This window comes from Balaenoptera physalus (genome assembly GCF_965194825.1).
Source record: "Balaenoptera physalus genome assembly, chromosome: 1".
NCBI lineage: Eukaryota > Metazoa > Chordata > Mammalia > Artiodactyla > Balaenopteridae > Balaenoptera > Balaenoptera physalus.
This window is the reverse complement of record NC_138882.1, coordinates 39,173,069-39,189,332: the sequence shown is the minus strand read 5'-3', so window position 1 is coordinate 39,189,332 and position 16,264 is coordinate 39,173,069. Positions and strand designations below refer to the sequence as shown.

General features: G+C 47.2%; 1 protein-coding gene across 7 annotated transcripts in view; it reads left to right on the top strand.

The window, feature by feature from the left end:
• Positions 1-12,264: 12,264 nt before the first annotated feature.
• The window catches only part of IRF6 (interferon regulatory factor 6), a 38,046-nt gene continuing 34,046 nt past the window's right edge, over positions 12,265-16,264 (top strand). For 2 of the 7 annotated variants that reach the window (XM_082468875.1, XM_082468870.1), the window contains exon 1: positions 12,267-12,564. The gene's annotated coding sequence lies outside the window, so the exon portion shown is untranslated. The other 5 variants (XM_082468871.1, XM_082468876.1, XM_082468873.1 and 2 more) reach the window with 5 other exon arrangements.

The window sequence follows — 16,264 nt, the reverse complement described above, 5'->3', positions numbered from 1 at the left end:
TTCCTATTAAATTAAACTGAATGAAATAGGAAGGGTGGGGAGGAGTTGGCTCTGCCACTCGCAGATGAGTGTGTGTGTGTATGTGTATGTTGTGGGGAGAAGAACAGGCTATAAAGACCTGAGAGCGCATTCTACTGAGGTCCAGGACTCTAATTTTCTTTCTCGTGATTTCCTAAGAGAGTCTAGGGTAGGGCAAATACCAAGGTGTTGAAGACAGATTTGGGGTGACATGGAAATTTTATAACCTCTAGCTAATTTGCCGTCATCAGAATCAACTGTCTAAAATTCTTGAACCTTCAGCCAGTTTGGGCAGAGGCCTTGCACTGCCAATAGTAACAATATAGAACACTTCTGTAAGTTTTTACAATCACATAACAGGCCAGATAAAAATCATACAGTAGGTATGCCAGGAAACCCAGAAGAGAGAGCTGCTAAGAGCCCTGGGAATCCAGAGAGAGGCAGACATGCTTCTTTGGTCTATCACAAACATCAATTTTTCACAACCCAATTAGTAATGCTGAGTATCTCTATGCTACACCTTTGGGGAATGAAATGCTCTGGCTCTGCCTGTGCAAGAGTTGGTCACCTCCGTGGGGAAAGCAAAAGGATGCACTCCTAGAAATAAATAATTAAGACAACAGACTCTGGACAAGGCCTCTGGGCATGACCTTTAGCTGCCCTGGTTAGCATTGTGTGACCAGCTACCTTCAGAAGGAAATGCTTATATACCTCCCACATGGCCACTCTACATAGCAACAACCTGATTCCTGGCATTAAGGAAGAGTTTGCTCCTAGTGGTCAGGGCATTTGGGTTGAGAAGTGAGATGGCAGCAGCTGGCACCCCTTCTGTCCGTTCCAGAGCTAGGGTAGACCAGACGGAAGGCTTTTTACCATTTACCAAAAGGCTTTACTCCAGGCTTTACCATTCATCAAGAAGGCACAGACATCTCCCAGGAGAGGGTGGCTACTGTGCCTGGAGAGCCGGGTGCCTTGTTGTAGTGAAAAACCATCTGAACAAGTAAAAAGACAAGGCTAAGTCAGGGTAGGTGGGAGCAGGGACTGGGGCTGGCAGGGACATCTACCCTCGTATTGGATTAGAAGAGGTTGGCCATCTCCTGGGAGAGTGAGGTAGGTATTTCTTACAAAAAGCAAAGTCCCCAGTTTCCTACAGGGCTATGAGCAAAAGTGCTGTTAATTATGTTAATTACAATAACAGAGCACTTCAGTTCTCAGGAGAGCTTTTCATCTTCAAAGGGACTCCAGGATGGAGCATTACCCGTTGACATGAAAGTCTCTGGAGTTTCAGAACTGAAGTCTGAAGTCCGAGGGGCCCTAGCTGTGTGGGACAGGCAATGCCCAAGGAATTCTCTTGCTTCAGGGTGGGGAGCAGGTCAAGGCAGGGCTATGTGTCCAGAAACTGGCCCTTGCCTCCCTGAAATTGGAGAGGCAGGGGGAAGGAGTGTCAGTCTCAGTCCAGTTCAACCGAGTCCTGCCCCCTATATCGGGGTTGCCAGATAGGTACAGGACACTCAGTTAAATTTGAATATCAGATAAGCAAAAAGCGCACGGATGCACTAAATTATTTGTTGCACACACACGCACACACACACAAACACACACACACACCCTGTGCAATCAGAGGCTGGGCTTCCTACCCAGAGACTCCGACCTGAGAGCTCAGCAAGTCGGGGCGTGTTCCCCCAAGGCCACAGGGAACAGGTGCTCTCCAGACCTGCCCAGACCCAGCCTCTTTCCCACCCTCCTGTGGGAATGCGAGAAAGTCCTCCTTTCAGAGACCCAGGACTGGGCTGCTGGGCAGACAGTCCAACCTTCCCAACTCCCTTATTTGCCTTGGATTTGGGGATGAAACAACCTCAGGGATGGAATGTCTCAAGCTTCCCTTCCCTCCCCTCTTTCCTTCTCTACACCCTGATATCCACCCCACCACTCTGTAGCTTAAGGGAGAAGAAGCCTGTGGCCACCCACCCACCCCCATCGCCCTGAACTGCTGGAACAGAAATTCCTCTGTGACAAAACCCAGGGAGAAATGGTCCCTGGGCTGAGAGGAGCTTTCTGCCTGGGCGGTGGAATCCAGGCCACCAGGACGGGTCTGGGCCTGAGCTAGAAATGCCTCCGGTTTCCCAGGCTGGGCGGGAAGGGAAGACAAGCTGGCACTTGCCACAGCGCAGAATAGCAACTGGGAGGTGGCCATGCCTGCTCTGAAACAGCGAAACTCTTGGGGCCTCCAGACATTGAAGCACTTAGAGAGAGGTTCCCAGGCCCCTAAACCTCCAGATCCAGCCCCTGGGTTCAGTCAGTCAGGGTCAAGGACAGAGCATCTTGCCTTCTTCACGCCCCCAGGACAGACAGATGGTCATGCACATTCACATCCTGGGATATTACTTCAGGCCTGTGGGCAAGATTAACATTCCAAAGCTTGGGTTCCCCTCCATGACCTAATGCAAAGGACACGGAGGCAGGCAGATCGGGCCTGGCCAGCTTCTTACTCACCATTTACCAGCTGGTAATTTATCCATTTACCTTGGATAAGACTCTTTTAAAGATTAAATTTAAGAAAAATCCCCCAATGGACTTGAAAATAAATCCATTTAAGGAAAATGAATGTGTGCAAGATGAACTGACTGGCCAGCAATGCAGTGCATGGGGTTCTGGTACAGAAAGCAGAGCACTGAGCCGTGACTGTGCCTTCAAATACAAGATTCTGGAAAGAGTCCAGAAATTGGTAAATTACTCTCAGAATTGTATAGAGGAACAACAGCTTTCCCCTGCGAATTGTAATAGTTGGCAAAACATGCTAGTGTTTCCTTCTCTCCGTATCCTCTCTTAATAAATTGAAAGTATATGAATATATGAATAAAATGTGACACAGTTCATGGGCATCGTTCAGATCATTACCTGCCAATTATGGGAGTCTGTTGAACATTGAACAACAAATGTTTCTTGACTGACTAAACTACTGTCTGATTTGATGAAGGGAGGAAGAGAGGAAGAAAGAGGGGAAGGAAGAAGGATTGATTTTATGTCAACTGAGTAGATCTTAGCAGAAATCCTGACTCTGATTTTAGAAGGCTCAAACACTGATATTTTATTTCCCCAAATCCCCCTTCACCGGCTCTATTGTCTTCCCACCTCCTTTCATTTCTTTCTTTCTTTTTAATTAATTTTTATTGGAGTATAGTTGCTTCACAATGTTGTGTTAGTTTCTACTGTACAGCCCACCTCCTTTCATTTCTATGTATGCAGCAGCCATGAGCAGCTCTGCTAATAATGTTTGTAAAAGAGTGAACTAGATCAGAAAAAGCCTTGTAGCTACCTGGTACCCCTAGGGATTTAGTCGTCCAGGATCCTGGCCAGCAAGATCTGGTGGGTCCTTGTTTGGATTTGAAAGACCCAGAAGAAACTGCTACTGCTAGCAACTCAACGTTTTACAGATGTCACTGTGCTGGGGAGGGACAGGTGGTGAGTGGGCTGCCTCATCTCTGATTCCTAGGTCTGAACAAGATAAGAGAGGGAAAACAGTCCCAGAGAACGGGATCAGAAGTTTCTCAGGGGGGTTAAAATCAAGTGGAGCCACACACAGGACATCTGAGCTGTCCCCACATCCTGGATAGGGGATAAGGGGGTGGTGTAAGGGTCTGACAAAGAGCTGTTTCTACTCTTCGACTCTTAGTCTATCTTAATCCATCTCTCTTGCAAGACATTTTGTCTATTTCCAAGTTCAGAGATTTGAACTTGAACCTGAGTGTGGCCACTTCCCGTGTCATCTATTATCCTCCATGAGCCTCAGTTTCCTCAAGCGTACAATACAAATACTAATAACGAACACATACATATACATTTAGCAAACATGTTTGAACACCTACTGTGTGCCAGGCTCTGTGGCAAGCACTGAGAGCACAGTGGAAATAAGACAAAGTCCCTGTCCTCCTGGAGCTTACTTACACTCCAGGCAGAAGCCCCCAGAGGGCAGATCCTATGGGGGTTTTATATACAATTAAAATTTTATACGAAATCAAGATTTTTAAAAAACTTGTTGCAAACATATAAAAAATTGGAAGATTTTATATAAAAATCTAGATTTCCCAGTGGCAAAACTGGGCCTGTCTTTCTGTACAGCAACCATCAGCCAGAACTCTGGCTGCTTCCTTTAAAAGGAACGCATGCTTTCCAAGTAGACACAGTCCCCGACATTCCCAGACACTCTTACCTTGTTCAAACTTAAACAATATTTTTGTTTATTTGTTTGTTTACCTAAAACCCTTCAATGTTCCCTCACTGTAAATAGGAGAAAGTCTAGCTCTTTGATATGACATTCCATTCAAGGCCTTCCAGATCTGTTTCCTGCCTAATGCATCCCTATAAATGCTACACACCAGTAAACTGCAGTTTCCTGACCATCCCATGTGGTACCTCTGAACCTGTGCAGTGCTGTTTTCTTTGCCTAAAATGTCTTTTGCTTCTGTTTTTCTATCCATATAATTAATATTGACATTTAAGGGTCATCTTAAACATCTCCCTCTCCCTTTGTGCAGGCTTCCTGTGAGGAAATGCCCAGAGAGTCACATGGTCTGGAGACCCTCAAAGATGCAAATGGTCCACTTGAGACCAAAGGGGAATCAATTGTTCTTTATCTTATGGTTGGGCCCAGGGACCTTCCAATTGGTGGCAACTTGTAAAAAGCCTCAGCTTTCCCAATAAGTGGGGACAAAATATAAACATTAAATGAAATAATGTCTGTAAGTGAAATTAGACAATACTTTTTAAAAAATTGAATGGAATTATTGATGCTGGATAAGTAGCAGCTATTATTCCAGTTGTTATTATTATTCGAAGTGGAGGCCACTTCATCAAGGATGATAGGTCAGCAGCTGCAAAGTGTGTTCAGAGAAGAAGAGTCTGTTAGGGCTGCAGGGTAGCGGAATAGTAAGAGATGTGATTGGACAAACAGAAGAGGGGCAGCAAGGGGCCTTCCAACTCATCTCCCTGCTTGGCCGTTTTCTCCTTTCTCTTTATTTTAAACACAGGAGCCAGAGTGATCCTGCAAAACAAGTCACCCCATGTCACTTTTCTGCTCAAAACCCCTAGTGGCCCCCTATCTCTATCAGAGTAAAAGCTGCAGCTATTAGATCTCAGATCTCACATCCCAACCGTCTCCCCTCTCTCCTCACTCTGCCAGACACTGGGCCTCATTCTGACCTCCCTGCTCATCCTTTAAAGTGTGCTCTTACCTCAGGGCCTTTGCACTTGCCAGCCTCTCTTTCTGGACCCATATTCCCTCTGCTATCCCCAGGGTTCCCTCCTTCATTTTCTTAGATCTTTACTTAGATGTCTTCTTCTTGCTGGTTAGTCTATCTAAAATTTTACTTCTCCCTCGCCCCCTCCACTTCCTGACCTGTTGCCTTATTGTCCTTAGAACTTATCACCAACTAACATGCTTTACTTATCGTACTTGTTTATCTTGGTTATTGTCTATCTCCCCCACTAGAATATAAGCACTATGAGAGCAGAAGTTTTTATCTGTTTCTCTTGCTCACTGCTGTATCCCCAGCACCTAGAACAGAGCCTGACACATAGTAGATACACAATAAACATTTGTTGGATGAGTGAATCAAGTTTCTTGATTCAATAAACATTGGGAAATCACAGAATGTTTTTGACCGGAAGAGTAAACCGATCAGAGCTCACAAAGGGGCTTAGGATAGATTAGGGTAGGGGATAGGATGGGGCCACAATAGTAGAAGGATACACATGTGAAGGTTTAAACAGAGGGCTTCAGTAGGAACAAAAGAAAACAATAGGAGGCAGTAAGTTTCATGAGGGCAGGGATTTTGTCTGGCATATAAGAGGCGCTGAATAAATATTTACTGAAGGATGAATGAAGGAGTAATGCTTGTGTCTCATGTGGGATGGACCCAGGGCTCTGGTTTGGGTCTGTCTTAGAAAAGATATAAATCTTTTTTGATCTTGACTCGGATGTTCTCGTGGTCAGGGGTTACACGAGATCAACACTGAACTCTTATATCTGTATGTACATCTTCCCTTTCTTCCTGGATTGGGCAAACCCTCCATGGCATTTAGTCACCTTGTAGGCCTCAGTTCAACTCAGACAAATTGGGATTCAGACTGTGGGAATTGAGGAGGGGGGTCGAGCTGTAGGTGTCTAGGAGCAGCATCCAGATCGAATGACCTTTTTGAATGCTATACAACCAAAGTTTTAAGTGATGTGGAGAAATTAGTGTGGAAGGCAGCCCATAGCGTGGAAAATCAGTGTGCCAGTCCAGAGCCACTCAAGAGAGAGGAAATCCCTGGGGACACCATCTTTACCTTTTCTGCAGAACGATAGGTAATGGAATAGGAGGCTAATCTAGGTTGAGGTGGTGTATGTGGACTCTGTTAAGAGAAAGTTCCCACAGTGGAGGGGTGGAGGGATGGAGGGGTGGAGGTGGGGCTGGTACTTGGTCAAAGAACCTCTCATTCATGCCCTCCCTTGTCTGCCCTTTAGTTAGCTACATCTCCTCAAAGGAATTATTCACTAGGCTCTGATATCCACACTTGGACCTTGCCCCTAATACAATCAACAGAAATGAGGTGCTTCACATTCTCCCTGCCCCAAGAATAAATATACAGTAACTCATTTCTGAACTCTTCAGGTTTTAATTAAACCAATGCCTGGTGCCCAGAACTGTGCCAGATCCTTGCCTAAATATGGGAGGTGCAGCAGTGGAGAAAACATACATTTGCTGCTTTACTTATTTGTTGCTTTACTTATTTCATTTAATCCTTTTGTCAGTCCTGAGAAATAGGCAGTATCCTCATGCATGAGTTGAGTAAACTGAGGCCCAGCCAGCCCACACAGCTAGGAATTGAAAGAGGGGACATCTGAGACAAATTTTGACTAATTCCAAAGCACAGGTTGTTTTTCTGAGGATGTCAGTGTTGCCTCTATAATTTACTTGTAGAACTAGGAATTGTTAGAACTAGAAGGTGATTGTGGGATTTGTTCAGCTCCTTCAGATAAAGGGGCTCAGGCTCAGACAGCGGCAGTGACAAGCTCTGTTGTCACCAAGTACCAAAGAAAGATCTGACACCCAGGTCTCTCCTGATTCCCAGGTGCTCTTTCTTCTTCCTTTAAAAAAAAATACTGATAATAATATTTTTCTTAAATTTTATATATATCTGCTTTAAAAATTAAATAGTACTGAAAGCTTTAAAATCAAAATATCAGCCCTCCCCACTCCTTATTTTTGTTGATGTAATATTTCATCTCCTAATATTTTCTGTTGAAATCTTTCATCCATCTTATCTCCCCGCCTGTGCTTTGTCCTCTCTTAACCTTGTGGGTTAATATCTTTTTTTTTTTATTCCTTCCTTGTCACTTTACTGGAATGGCCTGGGGAGGGAGACAAGATAAAACACATTCGGTCAATCAGTCTTATTGAACAGAAGTCCAGTTTTTCATCTCACTGACCCCCAATGATCCTGTATCCCCAGCTAACTCATTTTTCTGAAGTCAACACATTCTCCGCCGTTCATGGAGATCACCCTGCCCCTAGCCCTGCGCCAGGAGCTCCTGACTTACAGGAGTTCCTGTCTGGCCTGTGCCTTGCTGCCCTCAAGGACTTGACTGAGGCCTGGAGAGAATGATTTACAGGAGGAAACAAAAGCAGATAATAGCAGTGAGAAGCCCTCGCATCCACACAGCACTTGTCCAATTTCAGAGAGCTTTCATATCCACGATCTCATTTCATAGCCATAGATAATCACAGGATAGGTAGTTTGGTGCTGACCAAAGTCAAAATCAGGACACTGCTCTGTCCCAACAGGGAAACATATTTGAAATCAGGACTATGAACCCTCACGTTCATGGTACTTGTAACTTCTTGTTTGGCTCTTTTATCTGCAGGTCCAGTGATAACTTTCTTTGCCAGGGGAGATGGAAGTGGACTGTTAGATTGGCGCTGAAGGGAAGAAGTTTGGAGGGAGGGCCCCAGGTGGGCAGCGTACTTCCAAGGGAGTTACTGAGCCTTCTTTTTCCTCCTCCTCCTCTTATACAGATCCAAGTTTGGAATAAAGAAAGCTGCTTCTCTGAGAACACTTACCAATGCTCAGCTTGGTCCAAGGATAAGAAGAGGGTCAGAAACAAATAATTCTGAACACTTTAGTGGAGAATTCTCCTAAAGTCCCAAGCCAAAGTCTGTTTCATTGTCTGGGTTGGAAAGTGAGATTCATTTATGGATTTCTGCTGCAGCTTCTGTTGCAGAAATCTCAGTGATTCTAGGATTTGGATTGCATTCTGGGATGCAGTCTATGGAGGGTAAGGGGACAGAGGAAGGGGCAACACCAATGTGCACTACAATTTAGGTTGTTGTTCAGGCAATGTGTTAGGCCCATTTATAGCCCCAGTACCTTGAAACACTTGATGGAGCCAGAGGTAAACCAAGGCGTAGAAAGGACTTGGGGTAGACCTGATGGGTTCCAGAATTGCCTTCCAGAGGCTGACTGGGGTCTGAGTTCCTCTGAGAGAGCACAGAATTGGATTGTTTAGCTTGAAGTCCCTACACCTTCTTCAGCAGCTCCACTGACATGCAGCCCAGTCTGAGATTATTTGCTGTCACTGATTCCAGGAACACTCTCCACTGTACCGGGCCATTGGGGAAGATTCCAGTTGCCATGCCCTCTACTCTGCCAAGAAGAGGGTGGGATTTGGGTCACATTTGGGCTTTGGGATTTGGGCTTTATTGTCATATGTTTGATATTGCAGAGGCTAAAGCCACAGGATGGTGAAAAAGACCCCTCCTCACCAGGTAAGAGTTGCCTGGGAGCCAGAGAGGGAAATTCCCTGATTCCTTGTAGTTGTGAATCACGGCCTCTGGGCTCAAACATACATCCCACTGCCTGAAACTCAGACTCACGAGTGACTCAGTAATGCCTCACCTGAGCAGGGACGTAGGGCAAAATGCTGGGAACACTGCAGGCTCAAGCCACACTGGGGATGTCTGAATCCCGTGAGAGCTCTTTTGAGAACATAGAAGAACTGATTCCTCTAGAGCCCTTGCAGGGACTCACAAGATGTTCTTATTCCTCAGACCAAGCAGATGAGGTATGTCTCAAGCAAAGGAGACTTCAGGGTGGCCTATTGCCAGCTCTCATCATCTGAAGAGCCAGGAATTTCCTCCTGATCTCTACCTTAATTCCTCCTGCTTTATTCCCTTTCATTGATTCTTCAGTAGAGTGACACAAGAGTTGTTCACCATAGTATCGACCGTGTCTAGATGCATGGGTAACTTTAAAAAAAAAAAATTAACGACCAGTGCAGCACAGTCAGAATAGACTCTGGCTGGGGTGCTGAACAGGGTCCAAGCGGGAAGAGCTCTGGGCTTGGGTTCTAGTCTTGGCTTTGTGGCTAATTTGCTATGTGACCTTAAGCAAATCACTTGACCTCCCTGGGCCTCAGTTTTCTCACCTTTAAAAAAGAGATATTTGGACTAGAGGTTGCAAACTCATATGCCTACAAAATCGGGCAATTAAAGTAAATGAGTGAATCCAATATGATGAGGTTGTCCTGACTGCTAACTGTAGACTCCCTCTAAATGGGCAGCTGTTGCCTGTTGGAAATGCTGACCTAGGCTGTCCAGAGCATTTGACTCTTCAAGAGATGCTAAGGATCTGGATGTTTATGTGAAATCTCCCAATGTTTAAAAAACTGTGTGGGGGACTTCCCTGGTGGCACAGTGGTTGAGAATCCTCCTGCCTATGCAGGGGACACGGGTTCGAGCCCTGGTCCGGGAAGATCCCACATGCCGTGAAGCAACTAAGCCCGTGTGCCACAACAACTGAGCCCACGTGCTGCAACTACTGAGCCTGTGTGCTGCAACTACTGAAGCCCGTGCGCCTAGAGCCTGTGCTCTGCAACAAGAGAAGCCACCGCAATGAGAAGCCCATACACCGCAACGAAGAGTAGCCCCCGCTTGCCGCAACTAGAGAAAGCCCATGCGCAGCAACGAAGACCCAATGTAGCCAAAAAATTAAAAAAATTAAAAAAACCAAAAAACGTGTGAGTCAAACAAACATCTCTAAGCCAGTTTCATCCCTAGACTAGAGGATTTGAAGGGCCCTCCCAGCTCAAATTTTCTGATTCTAAAATATGTGTGTTCCAGGGAGTTCCCTGGCGGTCCAGTGGTTAGGACTTGGAGCTTTCACTGCTGTGGCCCCGGGGTTCAATCCCTGGTCAGGGAACTAAGATCCCACAAGCCACACAGAGCAGAAGAAAAAAAAAAAAAAATGTGTCTTCCAAAGAAGATCACTAAGAAATCACCTTAGTTATGGTAATTTCAGCTACTGGAAAAGTGAATGTCCGTGTGTGCACTCATACTTGTATGCCATTGGGCTTTTGGCTCCCCTCAAATGACACTCTCCTGGTGGTCTTCCTCCATCACACACACCTGCAGTGGACTGTTTGCTTGGTCTCAGGAGCCCAGCCCTGGGCCAGATGGAAGATATGGCTTGTCCCGTGAGCTCATCAGCAGTAATAGGCTGGCTGTGCTGACGAGATAGCCCTTCCCTTCCCCTAAGTGAAGGGAAGAGTGGCCACAAGCAGTGACTGAGACAGAGGTTGCCTGAGTCAGGATCTGGGCCTTGCTGCCTTCCCAGGCCTTTGCTGGCCATGTCCCTAGGCTGAATTGGGACTAGGAATCAAGTCCACAGTATTACCAATCTGGAGCTCTCCAACCCATCTGTATTAGTTTGCTAGGGCTACTGCAAAAAAGCACAGACTGGGTGGCTTAAACAACAGAAATTTATTGTCTCACAGTACTGGAGGCTAGAAGTCCAAAATCAAGGTGTCTGTAAGGTTGGTTCCTTCTGAGGACTTTGAGTGAGGGAAGGATCTGTCCCAGGCTTCTCTCCTTGGCTTGTTCACATCATCTTCCCTCAATGCCTATCTGTCTCTGTGTCCAAATTTCCTTTTTTTAGAATGACACCAGTCGTATTTGATTAGGGCCCACTCTAATGACTGAATTTCAACTTGCTTACCTCTGTGAAGACTTTATCTCCAAGCACGATCACATTCTGAGATACTGCAGGTTATAGGACCTCAACATCTGAATTTGGGGGGGGGGGCACAATTCAGTCATAACACTACTCCATCACGGTCTCTCATTCATTGCTTTAAACTCCAAAACCTAAGTACCCTGCTTATGGCCCTTCTTACCTGTGACAGCCTAGTGCTTCCACATCTCATGTGCTAGTACACAGCTCACTTAAGCATGCACTTTACATGCACTGGAGTTCTCTGCAGTGGGAAAGGTGAGGGAACTTTTATCAAGCACCTGTTAAGGGACATACAGGCCTTGAATTTCAGGTAATATAGATGTCTGTTTATTCCATGAAGCAATGCCAATATGGTACTTTTTATCCTCACACCAATAAAAATGGTATTTATACTGCACTTGGAAAGTGCCAAATACTGTTCCAAGCATTTTATATGAAGTAATTTTTTGAATGCCCACAACACCCCTTTGAGGTGGGTACTATTATTTACGTCCATCTACAGGTAAGAAACTGAGGCCCTGACAGCTTAAAAAACTTGCCCAAGTCTGTAGTAACTGATGGAGTTGGATTTGAATCTCAGTAGTTGGCTCCAGAGGCCATGCTTTTAATCATTACCTGATAGTATTTGGAAAAGGCAGGACTATTACTCTCATTAAATAGATGAGGAAACTGAAACTGAGCAGCTAAGCAACTCACTCAGGGTCATAGGGGTAAAAGGCAGAGTGAAGGCAGAATTCCTGCCCTGGAAGCCACAGGGCTTCCCTCAGAAGGGACCAAGTGTCCTGAGTCCCTTCCCCATACCCCACTCCACTTATACAGGCCCACAGGTATTAGGGCCAACCCAGAATCTCTAAATCCTTATTTGTAGTTAACCGTCTCCATACCGCAGGGTGATTATGGGTCATGAAGGAAGGGAGGCACCTTCTCGACTTAGATCTAAATCTTTTCGATTTATTTTTCCTCCCAGTCGCTTCCAGTTCAGAAGACCACCAGCCCCAAGGGGTCAGATCTAGACCCCAGTCCCGGAATTTTCTCAGCCCGGATTAGAAGCGGGGGAGGGCGGTGGGGAAAGGGCTGGGCGGGGCTGGGCCGCCCAGGAACGCAGAGTATCATATTTCTCGAAACCCGCCAATCCTGAACACAGGGGGGCGTGGCCACACCTGGGAGGCGTGGCCGGACGGCAGATGGGTCCGCGGCGTCCCGAGGCGAGGCGCTGACGTGAGCTTGGCTCACCTGGGCGGGGAAGGTGAGGGCCGGTGTGGGACTGGGAGCGGAGCCTGCAGTCCCTACTTGCGCAGAGCCAGGTGTTGCTTGCCCAACCGGCCGAGGAGAGCAGTGGCGACGGGTGATCCTGACTGGGGACTTGGTTCGGAGGGACGTTCGCTTCTGGCAGCCGGATTGAAGAAAGGTGGGGACGCCAAAGTCTGGAGCCTCGCTTGAGGGAGGGAGGACACGCCCGCCGGTGAAGAAGCGTCCCCTCCAGAGTTTGTGGTGGTGAGGAAAGCTTGCTTAAGGACATCTTTTTGTTTGGGGATACCCTCCAGGGCTGGGTGCCCATCGCTCTGCTTCTGGTAGCTTTCGGGCGGTCCTAGCCCGGGGGCGCTGGGCCCTTACCGACCCCCTACTTCCGTCGACTCCCTTTCCCTCCCGCCCAACTGGAGTGTGCGGCTCTCGGGCCCCTACCCACCAACCGTCGGGGAGCGCTAAGGCTCCTGCACCACGCTGGTCCTCCCAGCTCACTGCTCCGCAGGCCCCTGGATTCGGAAGAGGGAATTTCCCAGGCCGGCCGGCCCTTGATCTTGGTGGGTGTTTTGGGAAATTGCGCGTCGGGGCGGCCAGTCACTTTAGCCAGTTTGTTTCCTCTCCTGGGATTTGTTTAGCACCGTCAGGCCCCTGCCCTGGGCCTGAGAGACACCCGTGAATTTCCAAGTAGCTAAGATACGTGCTGGCGAGGGTGGCGCCGGGCGTGGTTGCTCTGGGGGTGAGGCCCTCTTCGCCTGAAACGGCTGGAGGGCTGGTATAGAGAAGTGGAGAGTGTCTTCCCGGCCTGACTGGAAAGCAGGCCCAGGTTGCCACTGTTTACAGGGAGCCTGCTGTGTGGTAAAGGGGTCATCCCTACCCCAACCCTGCTCTCTTGGTGGATGTCAAAAGTGGAAGCCAGGGAAGGGAGAGGAAGAAGGCGTTTGAGTAGGGGTTGGTGAAGGCTGGTGCTGACCCAGGAGAGTAGTTTTCGATGTTTGTATAATGCGTGACAGCAGCACCTGTACCCTGTAGCTCCCTCTCTCCAGCTCCCAACTTCAATCAAGCAGGGAGGCAGGGTGTGGGAATTATGGCTAGAGGCCCAGAATTTACCCCTGAACAGGGCTAAACTAAATGGAGGAAAGACTGGGGAACTTGGAAGATGGCATTTCAGGTCTCTCCAGGAGGAAGGGAAAAAGCAGGACCACTACTGAGGCCTGTCTGCAAGAAATGAGGGTGTGTGTTTTACTCTGAGCAAAACCATTGACGACTGAATCTTGGCTTTGGGGTGGCCGTGTTCCTGGAAACTAGTCTGGGCAGGGGCTGCAGAGGTGGCAGTATGGGTGTTTGTAGGGGACCTGTTCCCTGGAATGGGGGTGTGAGAGAGGATGGTTTATGCCTTGGCGAGGTTAATAGTGTCCCTGCTCAGTGCCCAGTATGAGGGGAGTGGATGGGTTAGATCTTTGTTCTTTGGCTAGTTGAATACCTGTTGGAGACACAGGCCTTGAATTTTGCTGTGGTGGCAGCTAGAGATACCAGAGCTGAGTTAAACTAGGCTAAGCTTGTTCTGTGGGCATTGGGATTTGGGTCTTGAGAGTGTTCTGAAAGAGAACTCTGGTTTAGGTGTGTTTAAGGGTGGGTGTCATGCAGTCTCCTCCCTAACCACTTCGTTGGCCCTCCGTGCTGCTTGGATCTTTGTTGATGTTTTTCATTTACCTTCTTGGTGTATAGAAGAAGGGAGGGACTTAGAAGGCTGGGTGCAGTGGCAGGATATGGTACAGCACACTCTGACTCAGAAGTGTTGGGTCCAGGCCCCAGATAAAACACTTTGCTGTGCCTCAGTTAACCCAGCTGTAAAATGGGGATGATAACAATGGGGATGATAATTTCATTATGAGTATGAAATCAGACACTGTAAATAAAAGCGCATGTAAAAACTGTTAAGCCTATGTAGATAGAGAGGATTGTTGTTACCATGGTTTCATTAGCTGAAGGCCATCATCTTTTATATCTCCCAGTGGCCAAGAAATGTCTTCGCTTCCTGTGGTTAAAAAAAATACTACTTGTAGTGTTTTGTTTTTAAATTGTGAATCGAAACATGTCATTGTAGGAAAATGTGAATCGTATATAAAAGTACTTAGGCACGTATAAAATTCACCCACAGTCCTATCACCAGGTAACCACTAAGAACTTCTTGTTGCATCGATGTATTATTTCTTTCCCTTTTAAAAATTCTCTGTGCTTATGTACACAAGTGCATGTTATGTTACAACATGGAGAGACTACTATGCAGTCAATATTGTATGATGCCTTTTCCCCCCCTTAAGTACATATTTAAACATTTTCCCAAATCCAGTAAAAATTTTTCAGATGCCTCGATGTTAATGGCTACTTGATATTGCAGCCTTTGAATGTCTAAGTAGATATTTTTCTCTGTGATTTTGGTTGCTTCCAAATTTTCCCTCTCTGCCTGTTCTTATCGTCTAAGGTACTGGGTGGCAGGTGGAGGAGATCTTGGTCGACTTTCAGAAGGTGGAGAGGGTTAGCTGTGATGGAGGTGGGGCATGGAGGAGGAGGAGGAGGCTGGGGCAGCGTTGCTCCTGTGTACTGCCATCTTGGGGGAATGCTGAGAACGCAGGGCTCTAGATCTTCGCCATCGACCTCTAAGGGTGGCTGCCCTCCCTCCCCATCACTCTGCAGTTCCTCGTGTTGGCCTGGTTGCCTTAATTTTTTTTGATGTGCTGTGGATCAACTAGGATAAGCCCTGTTCTTCAAAGCCCATGATCTGTCAAGAGGTGGATTTCACATGTCTGCCAGGCCTCGACACAAGACTGACCAATATTGCAACAGAAATTCTCAAAAGCCCCTCACTAGGTGGACCAGTTTGCTGCCCATTTCCCTGTTCTCTTTGTTCTTCCTTTACCCCATCCCCCTTCCCGCAGGCCAGGACTGAGGAAGAGAAGGCTAGAACTTGCCCTGGGGAGAATATGCATTCCCTTCTCCTTATAAGGTAAATGTTCTCCGTGGTTTGATAGCTTGACTTTGCTGTCCTACAGAGCAACCTACACCAAGGCCAAGAACATGGGGGTGGGGGGCACTTGAGTACCGAGTGCCACCTCACCTGCCCACTGTGAGCTGCTCCCAGGGGGGAAGGTTTCAGTTGCAGAACTCGGTAATTGGGTCAGAAGGCTCAGGTGAGAGCAGGTCCAGCCTTGCTCTTAAAGTGCCAGTGACCGAGCTGGGTTTGAGTTTTCCCGTTTGTTGGGAGCCTGGCTGGGGAGAGAAGTGGCCTTAGGACCCACCCCTTAAGCTAAGCTCCTCCGAGGGGGAGCCTTCGGCTGACTCAGCTGGTTTGGTTTCTGAACCGTGATCCAGGTGGGAATCTTTCTGGGTGGGAAGGTGACTTATTTATCTTCCTTTTCTCAGGTCATTGGATGTTTGAGCAATTCCAATGTGGATTTCTTCAGGGAGTCTGATGAGAACATTGTGTTTAGTAACTAATGTCGCCCTTGTCACACAGCAGCTGACGGACAAATATTTGTTGAATAAACGTTCTTTTGCAGGCCTGTCTTTCTCACCTGAAGTAAAAACAAAGAGAAATGAGAACGCCAAAAAATCTAAACACAACACCCCAGGCAAACACTTCTCCGGTAACTGCTTTTTCCTTTAGGCACCCAATCTGGGCAGGCCTTTGTTTCCCGCTGTGAGTGCTGGCCGCTGCCACCGAATGTTATCTGCTACGCTATGCCCTTTATGAGAATCAATTGCAGACTTTACCCAGGCTGGCTCCTGCAACCAATCAGTTCAATTCAGCCTCTGTGGGGAGGTAAACAGACCCAGGTGAGGAGGCTATCCTAGCAGTACAGAGCTTGTCTTATGACTGGTTTTAGTACTCTAGGGTTAGGAACTGTGGTATTTGATCATTCTAGGGCATCTTAGCTTTACCAGACTCAGG